Raw genomic sequence first — 20193 nt, forward strand, 5'->3', positions numbered from 1 at the left:
TCTCTATTGCACAGCCACACTGACAAGATGTAATTTGCAAGTTAAAGCAGCAGAATCTCATGCATCCTGCAAAATTCATATATTTATCTGCAATCTGAGGAACTGTTATTCAAACTTGAATCAGATTACAGATGGTCTTTGCTGGAACTATGGTGAAACGACTTCCATGTTACATAAGCTAAGGGAATACCAGGAGGTCAGCTGAGTCACTACCTTGACACTAAACTTGGAATTTCTACTTTTTTCACACTTTCCTCAACTTGACTGGACAGGTTGCAAGTTTTCTGATACTCAGTGCTAGCAGTTTTAGTATCTACCAATTCTACAGGATGATGAGGAACATTATGTCCTTTAAGACAGGATACTTTGGGAGAGAGTACTTTCCTTTTTTTCTGAATAGCTGCATTGTAACATATGAGCTATGAGAATTACTCTTTCCTTCTCAGTTTCACATTTCCATCTGAGCTCCAGTGTTCCCATCTCAATGTTTTAGGGTCTTTATATATTCTTGTCAAAAGAGAGGTTGGCAGAAGGATGAGCAGTAATTGTGATATCCTTCAACATGTTGCAAGGGATTAATGCAATACGATGTCTAGACAGAAGAGAAAAAAATATATCTTAAGCCCACAGCCCTGAAGCTGTGACTTGTGTAATCCTGAAGAAAACTTGATTTCTATAAGGTTGAAAACAATATATACACAATTTATACACATTAATCTATTCATTCTGCATAGACTAATGATATTCTGCAGCAGAATGTGACGGTGTCTGTACTATGGGACCACATCTAATGTTTTGGGGTACAGATCTTTTCATAGAATCATAGAATCATAGAATGAGCTAGGTTGGAAAAGACCTACAAGATCACGTAGTCCAACCATCCACCTACCACCAATAACCCCACTAAACCATGTCTCTCAACTCTATATATATGTTTTATGTTTTCCTTTCTTGTTTTTTGGAGAACACCAAATCTCATTAGCCTCTCTATAAGCATCTGAAGGCTTTCGTTAGGTGTGTTGAGGAGGGTGAATATACAGATACCAACATGCCAAAGCTATGATTCACAGAAGTTATCTTCAGCATTGACATCTGAGCAATTCAGGGTGGCAGAACGACAGCTTAATAATCCCTTCAAAGAGGAAGGAAATATGATAATGGACACAAAGTTTTGTCTGATTGGTGTTACACAGTGTGGAGTGATGTGCTGTGCTCATCTCTGAGGTAATGTTTGTAGCTGACTGTCACAGCCTTCCAGCACATAGGCCCATTCTGCAAATTTGCTTATTTTTCTTGTACACGTTCACAAACATTCTGTCCTTCTGAAGTGATCAACCGTGTAACATCCTTTTTCCAGTCACTGATAATGAGTCAAAGGCACAGTATAGCCTTCAGAAGGAATATGAGAAAACAGGCTTTATAATGATGGGAGATGGACCTACATTCTGTTCTATCATATTACTAACATTAGCTATAATCTTTGCAGGAGACACAGGAGATAAAATGCATCTCCAACTGTCAGTTATCTTTACAGCTGACCTTACTTCTCACCTAGAAATCCTAAAACTCCTCGATTCCCAGGATTCGAAAGAGAGGGACAATGAATCTCTATAATAGACTTGCTTCTTTTCTCTCATATTCACTGCTGGCCTCAGCTGAAGCCAAACTACAAGGAATGGCAGATCTTCTGACCTTGTGCTGTACTTCAACCACACTACTGCCTCTCTGCAGCACAGCCAACAGATGTAGCATTATTGCTGGAGTGTAATCAGGTTAACCCCCAAGAGAGAGCAAGCTTTATAGCATGTACAGTGCCGACAAAACATGAAGAGCTCCAGAGGCAAATGCCACTGACTGACTGTGGTCAAGTCTCTTCCTTGTGCCTGCAGATTTCATACCATGGGAGTGCAGGACTTATCTGTGCTATGTGCATGGCACTTCTAATGCTGAGTATTAGAGATTAAAGGACAGTCAGGAGCACTCTGCCCTGTGTTTTAACTTTGCAAGGTAGACTGTACAGGAGGAATTATCTTCATCTCTGCATCAGTGTGTGTTAACCGGGAGCACTGCTGAGTTTTCACTGCGTAAGGTACTGTTATCTCAAAGTGACAGCAAAAACAATGGGCTTTTTGAATGTATGGTGGAAGTGCTAAATGTTACTGAGGGCAGCTGTTAGATCTACACTCAGCGCAGATTGTATTCTTGCTGGGGCTACGGCTCTGGGTCTCTCCATCATTTGGATCAGCCTGCACCAGGAGTCAGTGCCAAGAAACCATCTGCCTGATTTTGGAGAGAGTTTCCCAAAGGGAATATAACACTGGCAATACCACTTTACTGGCAGTTACAGCACTGCTAGTCAGGGATTGTCCTGCTCTGCTCTGCTGCAGCCTCACCTTGAGCATTGTGTTCAGGTTTGGGCACCACAATATAACAAAGACATAAAACTGTTAGAGAGCATCCAAAGGAGGGCTATGAAGATAGAGAAGGGGCTGAAGTTCAACATATGTGAGGATTGACTGACATTCCTTGTTTTTTTCAACCTAGAAAAGAAGAAAATGAGGGGAGGCCTCATGGCGGCCTGCAGCTCCTCATGGCGGCCTGCAGCTCCTCATGGCAGCCTGCAGCTCCTCGCAGGGAGCAGAGGTGTAGTGCTGATCTTTGCTCTCTGGTGACCGTGACAGGACCCAAGGGAATGGCATGGAGCTTTTCAGGAGAGGGTCGGGTGGGTGTGAAGAAAAAGTTCTGCCCCAGAGGGTGATGGGCATGGAACAGGCTGCTGCCCAGGGCAACTGGAACAGCCTCAAAGCTGCTGGTGCTCAGGGAATGTTTGGACATTGCTTTCAGAAACAGGGTTTGAATTCTGGGTGGTCCTATGTGGAGCCAGGAATTGGACTCAATGATCCTTGAGGGACCATTCCAACTCAGGATATTCTATAATTCTATGAATCTATCTAATCATAAAATACAAGATTGGCTGTGTATCTTTTGTTATATCCTAATCTCCCACAAGAGATGGAAAACATTTCTGACCTATTTTACCCATCACATTAAAAGGAAATGTTTGTGGTGCTTTGCCCTTTGCTCAGCTAGGATGACCTTCGTTTGGACGTTATAGTCATCATGGTAGAAAGAGCTGGAGATGATTTACCCTTTAGGAAATACTTTAGAAGTGTTTGTCTAGGTGCTACATGAAATATCCTGTCATGTCTTTGAGATTTGGCATGTCCCTGTCACTTTTATTCAAATTCTCTTGTTTTTCACTTCAGTATTCTAAGTGGATCTTCAGCTTTTGTACCTGAAGAAAGAACAAACAAAGGCAGAAATTCCTGAAGTTATGGAAATTAAATCAGGATGTACAAAAAAATAGCGTAATCTTACATGCCTTTAAATATTAATTTTTTTTCTTTAATATGGGTCCCTATTTATATGGATTGGTTTGACAGAGATTGACCCTATGACATATTAGTTTTATTCTATCTCTAGCTATAAAAACACAATGTTTGTGTAGATTTCTTAGGCATTTTACCTCGTTTTGCACTTGATGTCCCTTGTATTTAATCATTTCATATGATATATTCAGACCTCTCAGATCTGCAGTCCAAATCAGTCTAGATGTTTCTCTTTTTTTTATATGATTTACATACAGCAAAACTGTGCTTTCTATTGTTAGCATGTACTTAAATTGAAGCTGTTGAATTGAATTCTCTTCTTCTCAAACATACAGGAAATTGAGTTATCTGTTTAGATATTGGTACATTCTTGCATTTTATATAGTAGACATGTCACCTACTCATCCTCAGACAGCTTTATGCATTTATAGATCGGAGGCAGGAGGCTTATATCTGCTATCACTAGTGCCCTTTGCTCTTTACTGTTCAGTCTTGTCTCAGGACTCATGCATGAGCTACTCATTCACCTACATGCTTACAGATCAGAACAAAACTTCCAAAATGTCAAAACGTCAACAGAGAAAGAACAGGAAAACCTGTCAGGTATTCTAAGACTCTGATGACGACTAGGACTTACAGCCTCTGGTATTCTGTCACAATGGTATAAAACAAAGATCCTGTGGATGGTGGATCTGAAGCCTTATGTTGCTGTAATTTCAGAATATATTTTTTTCAAAACCTTGTGTAAAGATGCATAGGCAAAATGGCTTTAAAAACACAGCAGCTGAGAAAGGAGAATGCTTTCTGTTTGCTTTTTATTCACTGTATGCAGGTGAATAATGCACAGATCAATGGATTACCACTTGGACTTCTTCTGAGTTGCTTCTTCTGATGCAAGCTTATGATGTGCAAAGACAACGTTGTCTAACACTGTTTACTAGGACAGACATAAGCATATATTTGTCATCTCCTACTGAAGAATTCAGCTTAGCTCTCTTTCCAAGGTGAACTTTCAGCAGTGAACAATGATTGTAGGCAAATTCTACTACACTCCATACAGAATTTTTTTTTGTTTCCAAACCCATAAAATTTTATGAGCATCTATGGAAAAGGAGTTATCTGCTGCAGTGCAATGATGTATCTTTTCTTTACCTTTCTGTGATATAGACATTGTGCTGTTCTACACTGTTCTATAGGGAACACATTTATAGTTTGGCATCTTTGCATGCTATTCCCTTTCCAATTATTACAAGCAAAATTAATAGCTGGGTTTTCAGGTCATCAAGTCTCTTGAGCTTGGTTCTTATGGTTTAGGAGGTGAGAAAGCAGTCAGACAATCAGAGCTGATAGCTTTGTATTAATGCATATTATGTTTCCATGAAGTATTGAGGACTTAGTTCCTAAGATAGGCATAAGCATATTATTACTGTCTTTTGCCATTGATTTTCTAGTGTTGGTTACAATTCCTCACTCTCATCAAAGTATATGTGGAATTCTTCAAGCTGAATATCAGGATTCAGTTGTCTATACACAGTTTGCTACTACCATCTGAGATACCCTAAAAGATGTGAGACATCCTGATGGGACTCATGAATATAATAAAGAAGATTTGCACCCCACAGATGCGCTAGCTGAAAGGCAAGTTCATGTAGTTTACGCAGAGATACAGAAGCTCTGATATCTAAATAGAAAGCTGAATATCACCCTGAAAGCTAGAAGAGATCAGTCCTACCTTTCAAAACAGTATAATGAGAACTTTTAGTCAATTATGCCTCATAATCATATCCCTATACTAAAAGAGGTTTGTAAGATGATGCAGATGTTTTTATTCTTGTATACACATTCAATATCTTGTGTGATGTTTGATGTCATTTAGTATCACTTAATATTATTTTCACGGTTGTGACTTCTGCACACTAGTTATACAATGGAAAATAAAAACAAACATTATTGACAGACATTAAGATAAAGAACAAGGTAAATGGAGATCTTAACCACACCACAACTGATAAATATTTTTTCCTAGATTTAATTGCGTCTGTGTTCTGTCGATCTGCAAGTGTTTCTAGCAGCACCATCTAGAGGCTACAGCTAATAACAGTGTTAACAGGGAAGATAAGTTTCCAAAACCATTTTTCAGTCTCACTGCCACTGCTACGTAACTGAATAATATTCATTTGGAATTTCAATATTTCTTTGTGCAGTGAGCTTCAGAGGTTCATTTTACTTCATTTTCCTCTGAAAAACAGAGACATGAGAAAAACAAAAGAAGTTTTGACTTGATTTTTAAATGAAATATCTTGGTGAAATCTGGCTTCACTGAACACAACAGGAAAGCTTTCACTGATGTCTATTAGCTGAGATTTTACTTGATTACTTTTCCTATTTCAACACATTCTCCTTTAATGAAATATATTTTCTGCAACATCTGAAGCTGACAATTCTAAGGCTTAATCGTTATCTATTATCTTTAAACTTGAGTTGAAGATTTGAAAGCAAATCAAAATAATAACCAGACATTTATGCTTCCTGCTCAAGATACTGTGCAGAAATACATCCCCTTGTTTTGTCTGTTTCTTCTCCCTTTTCAATACATAAAACTTTTCATCCATCAGTAGTTACTGCCAAGAAGCCCAAAAACTCCATAAATCCAGGATTATCTCTCTAGTCTCTATTAAGAAAAAAATATTTAAGGTCTGACCTTTTTCTTAAATTCCCCAGTGAAAGTACAAGTAACTTTAATCATATCACTAGAATTAAAATGATAGAATTAACAGAGTCAGAAGAATTATAAGCAGATATTGAGGTCCGGCTTCAACAATTATCTGCTAGTTTTGTTTTTCACTCTCACATGTTCTGTTGTAGAGGATTTAGGTTCAGGAATACTCATGACAATGTAGTTCTTGCCAATAACTAATATTTTAATGGATTTTTTTTTAATAAATTACAAATTTATTTTTAGGTAGCTAGCATATTGCAGAAAGCTAAGTCACAGTGAAGCAAATATATTTCCTTTAATAGTATCATTAGCTTCAATTATGTAAGACCAGGATTGGGGGTCTTATTTACCACACTTTTATTTTAAATATGAACTGAGGAATAGAAATGATAGCAGATAAGGGAGGAGGAAGAAAAAAGTGAGTAAGAGGGCTGAGTGGCCTGCTGGGATGCTCGGAATTGCTGTTCAGCAGGTGTGCTCCCATATTCCCCCCTGGACTGCCAGAAGCTCAGTTCTGGACAAGACACACTGAGAGCTGCCAAAGCATCATCACTTCATGCTTGGCATAGTGGCTGCAAGACTTCTTTGGCATGGGAATTGGCTGAGGAATACCCTGCTCTGCAGTTTGCATGAAGATTAAACTACTTTCTCAATGCTTTCTCTGAAAATATCTGCTTAGCGAGAAATCCTAATGCAAACATTTAATTCTCTTGCTGGTCCATCACAGTGACGTTTTTTTTTAAGTTGAAAATAAAATGCAGTGAAGAATGGAAGGACGGAACTCCGATTATGAACTTAGTGATTTTATTTTTCTTCAAACTAGCCACTGCTTTAGATCAGGTGGAATATTTAACACATTATAAATTATCGTGCTGCTAATTTCATAGTAGCTCTGTTGGGAAACTAGACATTCATCTCAACTATTGGACAACTAACTTGCAAAGAGGAGCTTAGGCTTTTGTAGGCTCCCCATACTGTCACTGTGGGGAGACTGTCATTTTTAGGGTCAGTTTTTGAGCACTTCATTGAAGTGCCAAAGGTCTAAGTGGCATGATCTGAATAAGTGCATGTGTGCCTATGGAAAACAAAAAAAAAGATGTCTGTAATTGCATGAGTGTCCATGTTGTCCCAAAGTTTCTCATTAAAAGGAACCATTCCTAACAAGTCTGGCTTTTTATCACGTCCCATTGCAGTGGTTTACCTGTAATGTTTTGATTCCCAAATTAATGGAGGAGACTGTGCATTTTGTGGGAACTAATTGGAGGAGGCATGTTACAGTCCCTGAATTTCATAGAATCAGGTTGATAAGGTTGGAAAGAACCTTAAAGATAATCTAATTTCAAAATTAATCTCACTGAGCTTGGAGTAGGGATGTTCCCCATCCACTGCACCCTGGGGAGACAGAGATACACTCATAGCCTGTTGTATACTGCATGTAAAGAGACAAAGCGAGTAAACAACTTTTATTCTGTGACAAATTATAGAGCCTGAGGCTTCTTTGTACTCAGTATGCTATTCCATCTGTGAGGATTTTGCCTTGGTTTCTTAAATTTTCATTCATCATAAATATCATGGTGACTCCTTTCAATACAAACAAACTTCTATTTGATACCTTTTTGCCCAAAAGCTGCATGACTGAATTTGAATTTGAGCATTAGTATGTCACCAAACAGACTGCTATTTTACCTTATTTATTGCTTAGCCAAATGCACTTCTGTTCTGGCACATTTCACTGTGAATATCTACATATACCTATTATTTTTTACCCAGATCACATGATAGCTTCTCCATTACTAATTGGTCATCGTGCTTGTGGGAATATTATTATTTTTCTTTGTTTTTTTTTTTCTCAAAAAAAATTTGAGAAGCTTTAAATCCTTTTTCCTCTTGCATTATACTAATACACTGTTGTCTGTGGAAGCATACTTATCAGGACATGCGATAATAACACAAATACATTCCTTGTGAATAAATTTTTATAGAAACATCCTTACAGTACCTGCTTATTTCTTCTGGAAGACTTGCTATTTACGTATAATAGTTTTTTTTTTAGTAGAAATTATGAAGAAAAATGCATACACAGAAAACACTGATATTTTGTGTTTTCTTACAATGTTGGCTTTACTTTCCCATCTGCTTCCTGATTATTATTATTATACTAAAGGTGACCAAAGTGAAGGAGAAGAACAGATGTTTAACTGAACTCAAGCTTTTACTGAACACATTTCCTTATAAAATTAGAATCACCATAAAAGTGAAGGTATTTTTAACATCACAGTACACTTAAATGCTTTGTGCATTTCGCCCGCTTAGACTATTTCACTGTTTAGATTCTGATCAGATCACATCCTGATCATGTTAAAGACTGTATTTTCCTGATCATTTCAATGAAATCTGAATTTGAGTCTCTACAGAGATTCCGGTGTTTGCATCTGTTTTAATCTAGCAGTTTACTCTTGCACGTCCACCTAGATGACATTTTGCTTTAGAAAATTCTGGTTTTGAATAGAGTTTGCTTGTCTTCAGTGCCGTGGGATGGTCTGTAGTCTGTTATGGACTCACTCAGGGGCTCCATGCCATAGGCTTGTCATGCTTCATATCACCCACATGTCTGTGATCTAACACGCATACAGGAATCGTAAGGCTCCTCAAAAAGTCGGTGGCCAGGGCCAGCAAATAATGTCAAGCTTGCTGAATTTCTGTGGAGGTTTATGCTGCTCCACCTGCTAGAAAAAAATCAAGCCCATACCCCCATTTGAAAAAGAAGCCAGGAACAGTCTTGCTGTCATCCCCACCAGATTTGAAACACAGCAAACAAAGACGGCATGAGTACACAGGTGTGCAAAATTAGATATATATTTATGTACTTTGATGAACCGTAATCAAATAGAAAGGGAAAGAAGGAAACAATTTTCCTTTCTAAAATAGCCAAAATCAAAGGTATTTTCTGCAGTTAAGCCAACATTAAACTTAAATGGAAGATTAAAAAAATCCTCAGGAAATGAAATTGGGCATGTCTTGTTAGAATCCAGGATACAACTTCCCTTTACTACTTTGGAGAAAAAGAGCAATGCCTTCAGAAGAAGAAAAAAGAACCTCAAAACTTGTGAAGGATGAGTGACGAGATAGCTGAGTGGATATATATATAGGGATATAAGCAGTGCTTGAATAATTTATGTGTTCTGTGTGAAAGCGATTTTCCATTTTAGCTGTATAAATTCTCTTTGATCTGCTTTGCTACACATTTACATATCACAGCTGAAGGTCGTTTAAGAGTTATAGGGCAGAACCTTTCCATTGTGTTAATCACTTACAACTCTAATTTCACACTACATCAGTCCTTTTTATTTTGGCTTACAGAACTCAATACAGTCTCTCTGTAAAACTCTCACAGTCCAAAGGTCTTGCACATTGCACAATGAAAACAAGGAATATCTATGGGATCCCAGACAAGGAAGGAAAGCAGGAATAATAATGTAAAAACAATTTTGGGGTAAGCTGAAAAATGGTTTGGATTCTGATACCTTTCTGGATACCCTAAAGCATCTCTGAAAAATGCTTAGCTGTCAGAAATTCTGACCCTGAATGCATACCGAAATTAGAAGATTACTGATCATTTCAGCAGTAGAATGGGGAACAGTCTTCTTGTCCAAGTAATAATGGTACAAAAAACACTAGCTAGCAGCTATAAGCAGCTGCTTCTGAGATGGAGCCGAATCACGTTATGAAGGCTTATAATTACATGAGCAGAACTGTCCCTTTCAGTCCTGTCTTAGTGTAATACTTCAGCCATGTGACTTACACATACAGCCAAAAAAGCAAGGTTAAAGCCACTGTAATCTGGGCTTACATCCCAGATTCTTCCTGAAGCCCAGCTTCAAATAACTTTAGTGAGCTGTATTCCTGTAGTAAAAATCAATTTTCCACTCTGAATTTTAGTGCTTGCATGCTGTAGATTTTTTTTTTCATTATTTAATTGTCTCTATAACTGAATGACTGTCATAGAGGTTATTCTATAAGGCAAAGTTTCAACAAAATATTTGGATAGGAGGGAGCACAAGAGTCAATGTACTGTAAGGTGAGAGATATAAAAGAAGAATTGGACAATAGATTAGATTGATTCAGCACTCAGTGTTTCAGTGTCCCAAATTCACTCTTCTGTATCTTTACAAGTCCCATTGCAACCTCACATCTCTCTGTTTAATCTTGTATTAGCATTCATTCTTCGGAGTAAATTCCTGAGTGTAACATCTCCTATTTAATTAATATGAACATGTATGAATTAGTTGTTGTCAATAATAAGATTTATATAACTACATTTGATTATATATCATTGCATCTGAAAGGAAGAAAAGATTTAGTATTAGATCATTACTTTTCCAGACAGAATAAAATACTTCCAGTACATTAATATCCTGTTTTAAATATTATTAAATAATTTGTCTTTTGGATTATCCCATGCTCTATTTTTTCCATATTCAGCATTTATTCCCTCATATTTTTTATTTGACATTCCAAATACTTTCTCTGTGACACATCATAGAATGCTGATCCCTTTGTAACTTAGATTCTCAGGTCCTCCTGTAATTTTAGTTTTAATTCTGCAAAATGCAGAATTAGAAGCGAAAATCCATCCTGAAACTACAAAGCAGCTTTAAAACTGCTTTAAGTGTAATGATTTTGCATGGTAAGATACTTTTTTGAGAAGAAACATTAAAGGAAAAAAACCATAATCCTTTGGGAAAAACAAAGTGTAACTGAGACCTTTCACAAGTAAGTATTTTTAGCCCTCTCATACTTTTTGTTTCTTCTTTCTAAGATTTTACAGAGCATTAATTTCTGCCAGACACTATGATATCCTGGAAATCATTGTAATATTTCAGGAAGGTTGCACTAGAATTTTCTGAGTAGATACTAATTATTCTTTTTATTGAAGTTTGGATTTAGAAATAAAAACCCATAGTGATTTAGAGTTCTTTGCAATGAGATGTAATGACTTTATTTTCTTTTATATTGTACTGCAGCTTTGCTCTGAAGGAAGAACAATATTTTTAAGTTAGTGATTTCTAGTATTTATCAATTTTCTTGCATTTCTTTGTGAGTCTCTCTACTGCAACTTTGCATCACACTCACTCTGCTGTCATCACTGCACTGCTCATTACCCTAAGCAGGTCAAGTAATTTTGCATGAGTTTCTTACTTTCCTTCCATTCATCCAACTGCAATTTATCTGTTCAATCATTTCAAAGCAACTTTATAAAAAAAAAAAAAAAGAAAAAGCACCTAAAGCAAGGTTAATATATTGTGCATGACTTCGACCATTCAATTTTGGTGCAAAATGGCTGATACGTCTGAGGAATCTACTGCTCAAATCCAAAGGAATAAAGGAATTTATCCCAGGAAATCTGATTTTCCAGAGGAGTGAGATTTCATATCACAAATAGATCTCCTGCCACAGACTTCCAAACTTGTTTTCTGAATACCTTTACTTGTTTATTTCCTTGGGCTCAGGTGGCATTTCTCTGGGTCATCACTAAAAGATGAGATTGCATAAAGAGAATGGGCTAAATCTTTATTTATGTTGTAAACATATTAATATGCAGCTCAGGAGTAAATTTAGATTTTAACAGCTGTCTACTATGTACTCTGAGTACTTGTTGCAAATAATTCCTTCATGCTGACAGCTGGAATTTTCTAGGTTTGAGGACAATCATCCTCCCTCTCTCGGGGCAATAACTAATTAAATATTTCTCTTCAATCATTCTTCATCATCCATGGATGCTCCGATGCTGAGGAATATCCACACAGGGGCAGGTACGCCATCTTTAGTGTTCACAGTAAGATAAAGAATGAAAATGTGAACCAGAATCCATCTTAGTACCTAGAAGTGTCCCCAAGACATGATAACATTGCCTTGATTTTGAATCTTTCTCACTTAAAAATATTAATATTCATCACTATGTTTTTATCTTCCAAGAAATTGGGAAATTGGTCAAATTCACATCTGGGTTTAGGCTGATTCTTTGGTCCTGATGATTTGAAATGATGAATGGAACATTAGATTTAACTTTTATTTATTGTTCAGATTAGCTGATTTATAAAAATGAAATCAGCTAGTGAAATGTAGTGGCTTCACCTTTGGTTCCAACATCTTTTTGTATTTGCTTTTGCTTTTAACATTATTTTTGTAGATTACCCTTTATTTTCATGGCAGAGGTGAATTACTGAGGTATGTAAAATTTTTGCAAGATATTTTTTCCTATTGATTTTATAACCTTTGATTCAGTACTCCATAATTTCTAGAAGAAGACAGAAGTGAAAGGAATAGAGGATTTGTAGGGATAACAATCAAAGCAAGAACTCCATGCCTGAATGGACAGCAAAATTATTGGGAAATTAGAGGACTGCTGAGACAAAATCAAAGCTGAACACTTCAAAGGGCATTTACACAGCTTAATAATGCATAACATTTCAACATTTTTTTCATAAGATATCCAGTCTCAGGTGAAATTCTGATTTTTTTTTTCCTAGAAACAACAAAAATGTTTTATTTATATGTTGTAATAGAACGTAATAATTATAAAATGTTGCATTTTATCAGAATTGTAAAATTTCCAAAGAGAAGGATGTTTGGAATTTAGTCACAAATGAAAGCATGATAGCTGGGGAACTTATCATGGCAAAGGATGGCATAAATTAGTGAATACATGGTAAGGGACAGTCAAAAAAAGCTACAAAAAAGAAAATATTCTGGTTAGATATAAGAAAAAAAAATCACTTTAACTGATCACAAGAACAGGGACCCAGAGAAGTTTATCAGCCTTGAGCCTCACAGTTTTTCAAAACTCAACTGGTTGAGGCCCTCAGCAAAGTGATTTAACAGAAAAGCCAGTGCTTCTTGAGTGGGAAGTTGGACTGGGCCAGAGCCAGAGGCTTCTTGCATTCTGTTTTGTCTATGCTAACAACATAATTGTGCCCATGATTGCTTACAATGCCAAGTTTGATCCCCAGAACCATCTGCTTTCCTTTTACAGATGCAGCCTAAAATTCTGCAAGCGTATTAGAATCACTAGTAATACATATAGCTTAAGATTGGATGCAGCTTTTAGAGTCATTCATGTGCATTCTTATGAAAAAAATAAACAAACAACAAAAAAAAAACAATGTGCATGGTGTAACAAACATAGTAAGCCTATATCTTTGATACAGTGCATATATCCAGCCTATATAGAAAGAGGAAGTGACTTCAGGTTGATAATGCCCTCACCCATACTGTAGGAATATTTATGGTTGCCAAAAACTCAAATATGATTTAAACTTCTCAGGACAGATGACTAAAATTAAAGGTCCATTAGAAATGTTGAGAGTTCTTTTTGCTCAGATTTAGACAATGCGTGGGATCGTTAAATTGCTTTGTTTTGTTACAATCAGTTTCTATCCTTTAGTACATTTCTTACTAAGCTGTCTTGCTCACAAATTAACACAGGCTGATGTTGTTGAGCATTTGCCCATAGTCTACAAGCATAATAATAATAATAATAAAAAAAAAAACATTTCAATCAGAAGAGAAGTCATTTTCATTCTCTGAAAGCTTCTAAATCATCTATAACTGAGATTTCTGCTTTCAGGATCATTGCTTTTCCCCATTACATGCACTGAAATTAATGTTTACCAAAAGCAAATAAGAGTGAAATTAAATATTTTCTGATACAAATGATAATTGGGCACTTGTCTGATAAGATGGTTTTATTTAAACAAAATGTACTTGTGTAATACTGCATTTCCTATTCTACGTTCCTGTAATCTTCAGGCTGCTTCTCTTTTCCAAGTCATCATAATTAAAGGCAGGTGTTCAATTTAGCCACCAGAAGGGATGAGTTAATGGTGTAATTATTAGTTGTAAAAGATTTTTTAATTACAATTATAAAGTATTTAGGTGTGTAAAATGCAGGTAGATGCTCATAAGATTTTAAGTATGTAGGCACCTATCTCCAATATAAGAAGGATTTCAGCTCCCAAGCATTTTCCAAATGTCATTAGGAACTTATTTCTGTCTCAAGGTACTAATTAAAAATCTTCTTTTGTGCAAAATTCAGATGTGAATTGATATCCAAGCTTTCTGGTAACAGATGTTTAACATCTTCCCTGGTTACTAATGGAATGGAAAGTATTACACTGCGTTACAGCATTTTATTCTGATCCATTTATTTTTAATTCTTAATAGAGAACAAAAGAATGTATCAAAAATATTTATCAAAAATTTCTGACTTTACCTTGTGAATTGAAATGTTATCCAATTAGAGGACATTAGATACCTTCTCAACCATACATATATATATTTTTTTGCCATTTGCTTGTACTGTAGGTTTTTATGCCTCATAAATAATTACCTACTACTCCCTTCTTCAAGTTTTATGAGTGACTTTCAAATTTGTAAGAAGAATATAATAGATTTTGTTTTTTGCCAAATCTCTTTCATTTGTAGATTTCAAATTTTTGTTGCTTCTTGACTGGTTTGGTTTTTGAAAACTGTAAAATTATCAACCTAGAAAAAATAAAACTTTATAACAATAGGTACATAATGATAATTTCTAAATTATCTCTTAGTACTCAGCAGTGAGATCTAAATGCGTCTTTGAAAGTCTGACATGGTCAGAAGACAAAATATCCAAGTACTATTAGGAAAGTTGTAGAGAACAAAATAAAGAACATCACTGTTTCATTGGTTACTTCCTTGTACAATTTTTTAGTGCTACGTGCACTTCTAGTCATACTAATAACAAAAATTGGAAGAGATTGGAGAAGTGCTGAGAATAACGATGGGGAGGATCAGTGGGATGGAACAGCTTCCATGAGGAAAATTGATAAGATTTCTTCACTTTGGAAAAAATATGAGTGAAAGATATTTGGTGAGATCATAAAGTCCTAAAAATTATGAAAATTTTGTGCCTATCACTTCTTAGAATATGTGCTATCCCCTTTTCATCTTTGAAATTATCAGCAGATGAATTCCACTGATGTAAATTAATAAGCACCGTTCCCTAGAATTCTTTAAACCAGTTACTTGTGTGTTGTAGATCATATCACAGAAAAAAAAGATTCGTTTTGTTTCTTTGGTTCTGTGAGGTTTTGCTTTTGTGGAATTTGGTTTTGTATTTTTGTTTGTTTGTTTGTTTGTTTGCTTTTGCTTTTCCCCTTAGGAAATCATAATTTCCTAAACTTCATCTACTGTTCATGACTGCAGAATTAAACCAGATGAACGCAGCTTATTGTCATGCAGTTCTCATGTACTAAGCTACTGCAAAAATTCTTATCAAAAAAATCTCACTTTGCTATTTTTATTTGTTCATTTTTCTAAATTTCTTTTTCCAACAGCTTCACTCACAGTTTCTTCACTTTTGGGAAATGAACTCATACTTCAGACTTCATGGGATACGTTTTACAAAATTTTGTTGTAATTGTACTTGCATAGACTTACAGGTTTTAAGAACACTTAAGTAATGAGCATGCCTGCAAATAATATGACTGGGTCATGACTAGGTTAAAAAGGAAAACACAAAAATTGTATTGAGGCAATAACAGCTCTAGCTAGTGTACATACTCTGAAAAACAAAACAAAGCAAACTAACAAAAAATATGAAATGTTAATGAATTTTTGTATTTTTTTCTTCTGATAATATATTTTGTTGACAAAACAATTTTACCTACTTCAAGAGTACAGATTTTTTTGCCTCTTTACTCCACATTGTAACTTCAAAAATGACTTTGTGAAAAGTACATAGCCAATATTTTAACAGTTATTTTATTCTTTAAAAAAAATGAGCTCTTTTTTTCTTTATATTCTCACACATTTCATCATAAGCTGTTCCTGGGATATGTGCAGACAATGAATTTCTGTTAGAGAGTTTTGCAAAGTGACATAATTATCATGGACTCACACACTTTAAAAGAGTGTTGAGTCTCAAGGCTGACTTGTATAAATTCCAGCCATGTCAAGAATTCATCCAGATGATTCATATTTCAAGAACACACACTCATCGTGAAGTCCAACATCACACCCACTCTTCATCTTCTTAATGCTAATTAGAGCCTTTTCCTATGCTCCAGTAATATCTCATTATTTCTATTAATTAAAAATGTTAATGATAATACTTTTGAGGACATATCAAGGCAGCTCTCTGATAAGGGGTAAAATCACCCAACACATGATGCTTAATGTTGTTTATCCTATCCACTTTCGACTGACATCAAAGTCTGTGTTATAATGCTGTTATGTCTCTCACAATATCACAGGATCAAGCATCATTCCTCCCACGATTCCTTCATCTTATTTGTATCAATCTTCATTTGTAAATGGAAGAATTTCCTGTCCTGTATATGTTCACCTAAAATAGCAGGAATTTGTGTCCTTCAAGACTTCTGTCTTTCCCTGCTACTTTCCTTCTTTCTTTTATAATTACAGGTGATTTTGAAGCTCTAGTAGGAAAACTTCGGGGAGCATACTTATTTCTTAGGCAGTGTTTGAATATTTCTTACTAAAAAAAATATAATACTGTGTAAAGCTAACTTATTAAATTTAGTTTTTTTTCAGTCCAGAGGAAGATAATAGTCTAATCAAGTAGTTTCAAAGCAACGGGCACAGAACAGAAATATCTAAACCATTCTTAAACACAGTGAAATAGATTTTGCAATCAAAATAATTTAAGTAATAATAAAGTGATAAATAAAAAAATGAATGAATTCAGATGGGAAATGAAAATGAACAGCTAGGGCTACTTCAGTTAAAATGTCCATTTATTTGCTCAGATCTGAATGTTGTTTCAGAAATGTAATTATTCAATTGGGTGTTTAATTTCTGTTCCATTTTCCAGTTCTGATCCAAACTAAGCAATTAAGTCAGTGTATTTCACAGCTTTTTTGTCCCAAGGAAAAGTAAGAAAACCAGAAAGTTTTGTCTCATCATCCTTTAGTTTATTCTACTTTTTCTGATTTTTGTAAATTAAAAATTGTCTACATTGTTTAATGGAATAACACTCAGAGAAGACAAAACGATTTTGAATCCTCTGTCATGTTGTAGCTCTACTTTGTAGTTCACTGAATCAGAAAATTTCTGATAATTCCAACATCTTTTCTTCCTAAATTGAAACTCCACGAAGGAAATGAAAAATTGATGAATAACATGGAAACAGAACAAGAGTACTGGATGTGTTAGTGTTATTCGGATATATTTTATGGTGCTCAAAACCGAAGAAAATATAAAATCTCAGGATTTGGCTTGCATTATTTCCAAATATAATGGTATTGTTCTTAATGAAATCCTTGCTTATGTTGGTGAGCCACTGTACACATGACTAAATCCGCTCAACCTCTAAAACTGCTTTATGAGTAGGTGTTCTCCAGTATTAATCAAAGAAAGGATTAAAAGGAAACCAAGAAGAACAACAAGAACATGTTAGTATGTAAAGATATGTATTTAATCAAGGTAAAATACAGATTCATTTCTGCAGCCACGGGTCTGCAGAATACCTTTATTGGTTTCAATTTCCTATTAGTAATATCACAGAATTCCTCAATGATAATTGATAGATTAATATTTCCTACTTTGGACATGAGAGCATGTATAAGGTACTAAAGTAAGTTCACAGAAAATTTAAAAGTTACACTGGTAATTGTCAATTGACAATAAAAAGATTAAGTTTAGACAGCTAAAACCTGTGAAACCATAACCTGTTAAGGATTTATTCAAGACCCACATTATGTTATATGTGCTGGCTACCAAAGATAAACATATTTGATTAAAGTTGGATTTCTATGGTTTCTTCTTTTTGAGTAAACCTGTTGAATTAGAAAAATAAATGCAGAAACCACAAATTATGTTATACTGAAACCTGACAAATTCTTTCCTTTGCTTCAAGACTATAAGTTGGGTTTTGACCAAGACAGATGGTTTGAGGTGCTCCAAAAAGCTGTGGTACTAAAAGTCTCTAAACTGGGATACATTATAGATTGTATTGTATTACATGTTTTACATTAACTCTTTCAGGGATGGCAAAGGTTGCATGTTTCTGTCATTAAATCAGAGATATAAACTGTCTAGAGCTATTTAGCACAAATGTAACACCTCTGATTTAGAAGGTCTTCAAGGTGTTCTCAAAGACACAAGCTTTTGGAAATTGTTGTTGTACTCCTACCATCTGCTAATGGCTTTTTTGGAGATACATTTCTGGTCTTAAAGTCAGTTTGGCATCACTCAATCTGATACTTTTTTTTTCTATGTTGTATTTTTTATTGTAACAAAATAAGTTAAAATAATCACCAATTTAAACTGAATTGTCAGGATTAATTCACCTAGCTGCAAATATCTCCAGTGCAATTGAGCTAGTAATCCACATTTTATTTTCCATGGAGAGAAATTGGTACTTCCTGGCTGTGATTCAACGTATCTTAGGGTGGGTGTCTAAAATCCACCATGTTATAAAATAGTGCTAACTGCCAAAGCTGAGCAATACACAGAAATGCCCTAGCAGAGTATTTACTGCAACAGGTTTTTCACATGATCTTTTGACCCTAGATGCAAAACCACAGAGATTCAATCAGAAATCTAAATATAATCATTCATTTCTTGCACTCATTCCTTCAGGACTCTTTAGAGGAGAGTCAAGAGGCAAAACTACTGTCAAGAAAATTTATTTGATTCAGTTGGCAGATAGTTAATAAGCTTACTTCATTTTTATTTCTGAAATAATTTCAATTTCAGCATTTAAAGGAACAAAAGAAATGCTCTGCAAGGAAGAACCCACCAACCCTGTCACCAGGAGAGTCAATAAGAGAAGCTGATTATGGAAAACATAAAAAAATGACCACTGCATGCAGCCCACTCTCCTTTTGTTTCCCCAGCATCCAGAATTATTATTTTTACTTTTAATTTAAAGTTTAAGATTATATCCTCATCTTTCCAGTTGCATTTTATAGATCTGCTGTCTATTAATTTGTTTGAACTCTGCTTTCACGAGCCTCCCTTGGTATGACATTTTTGAAGTTTACTTTTCATTGTGTAAAGAGGAGCTTTCAGTTCTCCCTTATAAACTCCCATAAGCTCCAAGTGTCCCTAACTTTCTTGCATTGTTCTGGGAAAAAAAAAAAAAAAAAAAAAAAAAAAAAACCACCACCACCACTATCACCAAAAAATAAAATATTTTTTTTTACATTTTACCAACCTATTCCCCTCTGAGATTTTAGCATCTAAAATCCCACTGACCTTCCATCCACTTGATTTTAATTAAGTTCCTCTGAATCTTCTCTAAGTTCATGAATTTTCTCTTGAGATAAATGGAACAGATCAACACATAACATTTCAGGATGTGAATGCATAAAGCTTTTATACTGTGGAAAATTGTACTTTTTCTTGCAACACCTTTCCTGATAAGGCTCAACATTAGCTGAATACTAGTATTTTTCTAAAACTGTGAGTTTCATTCAGATGAGCCAAATCACAGCCTAAGTAAGCATGCTTCCCAACAGGCTATTCAGACAATTATCTAAGCTTGAGTAGCCTCTTAAATTAGAAACCGAGAAGTAGATCATGTGAAAATTTCCTAAAATAGAAAATACTAAAACAAGGAAAACTCAGCCTCATTTATTTTATTGTCTGGACTTTCTGCACCTAAATGTGTGTGTATTCCAAAGATAGATGTGAAAAACTGAATAAGGGAAAGACAGTTATATTTACACTTCGTGCCTTAAAGGTAAGATTTAACCTGGTGGGGTTAAATGCTTATTAAATGGGCCTTTGAAGAGATTTAAATCCCATTAAAGGAAAATAAGCAACAAATCAGAAACTACTGGATTTTGTTGTCTGGGTTTTTTAGGAAATATAAACTTCCCAAGAGTGTAAGGAAAATGAAGATTAATTGAGTTGATGATGACCTCAGTTTCTGTCAAGGGCTTTTTAACTGACTGTGTATCACTTAAACCTTCATTCAGAAAAATAAATTACAAGTCAAATCACTGTACTTGACAAAACAGATAGTAATTACAGTTGCAGCAGTAATGACTTACAAATACTTTCACTCTAGCATAGCACTTC

Source organism: Numida meleagris, chromosome 1, assembly GCF_002078875.1.
Source record: "Numida meleagris isolate 19003 breed g44 Domestic line chromosome 1, NumMel1.0, whole genome shotgun sequence".
In the NCBI taxonomy this organism is placed as follows: domain Eukaryota; kingdom Metazoa; phylum Chordata; class Aves; order Galliformes; family Numididae; genus Numida; species Numida meleagris.